A 1,429-nucleotide genomic window follows, 5' to 3' on the forward strand; every position below is an offset into this window, starting at 1 on the left:
GTGGAAGGTGGCGACGAGGTGTGCTGTGGCTTCCCGCAGCATTCCTCGTTGCAGGCAGCACCTGGGATGCGGGAGCTGCTCGCCAGGATAAAAGGTTTGGTCCCTGTCCTGAGGAGGTAGCGATCCAACGTCGTGTCTGCAAATAACATTCTTCTTACAGCAGGGGTTGTGGCAACAGGGACATGCGCCGAGTAGTTTTTCTCCAAAGAAGGATGTTGTTGGAATGAGGATTTCTATAATAGCAGGTGCAACGCTGCTAAAACCAAAGCGAGTGGAAAATGCTAAATTATGCCCGTTTCAAACCCATCTTGCCTCAGCACGGAGCTTGAGTGGTAGGATTGCGGCTCTGGCGTGATGCAAAGCAGCTGCAATCCGCCCTAAAGAGGATCCTTTTGAGTGACTATCGTTTTGTTTGTCATATTTTGTCTTACCAGAAACCCCAGTCACGAGCAAGGCTTTGTCTGTGCCAGGCTGTGCAAACCTGGAGTAAGAGGCATGCTCACAGAACCTGCCAGGGAGCCGACCGAGTGGTATCACACTCTCTGTGCACTGGGAGGAGCATGAAACCTTGTTCAAGTGAAAAAGCCAGGTGCTGGAGATGCAGTTAAGAGGAAGGTGCGTGTCCTTATTGATGTGTAATTATATTTTCCAGATAGAGCAGAGGGACAATTGGAAGTGAGGTGAGAAGCTTTGATACGTAGGCAACTTCTAGAAGATTGTATATAGGTGTCAGCAGCTGACCCATGTCTGAATATCGGCTGGGTAGACATCATATTCACTGCACAAGTGCTTGAAATGAGATTTGGCATTATCTTTAACAGCATTTAGCAATTTTTCAGGTGCATTTGTATACAGAAAGCCAGGATCATAACAGAAGTCTGCAAAATCCTGGTTTATAGAATTGTGTGGTCCCGTGCATCTTTCAGTAGACTATTTATTTCTGTTATTCTTTCACGTTGTATCATTGAATATTTGTTTTTTACCTTTTTCAAGTGAGATGAGGATATAATGTACTAGAGGATTTTCTTCAGCCTTTTTTTTTTTTTTTTGCTAAATGACCAGAGTGCAAAATCATGTTAGCTTTACCACCCAGAAATGAAAGCTAGGCATATAAGGCTGGAGGAATGCTTCTGTTGCTGTTCATGACCAGACACACATCTAGTCCCAAATTGCGTTTTGACTTCTGTAAGCGGCTGTTCTTGGTTCTGATTTAACTCAGCTGCCACTGGCTCAAAAGAGCTCCTCTAGAGCTGACACTAGAGCAGAACGACAATATTTTCACTGCCTTTTGTTGGGAATGGGGGACCAGACTGAATGTCAGACTTGCTCTTTGTCTGAAGAGGTCAGTCCCAAAATACAGCCAGAGTTTGGCAAGTCTCTGCTCAGACCTGCCATCTGTCCTTTAGATTTCAGCAAGCATAGGAAGCTA

The sequence above is a fragment of the Aptenodytes forsteri genome, unplaced genomic scaffold (genome assembly GCF_000699145.1).
Source record: "Aptenodytes forsteri isolate BGI_AS27 unplaced genomic scaffold, ASM69914v1 Scaffold145, whole genome shotgun sequence".
In the NCBI taxonomy this organism is placed as follows: Eukaryota; Metazoa; Chordata; class Aves; order Sphenisciformes; family Spheniscidae; genus Aptenodytes; species Aptenodytes forsteri.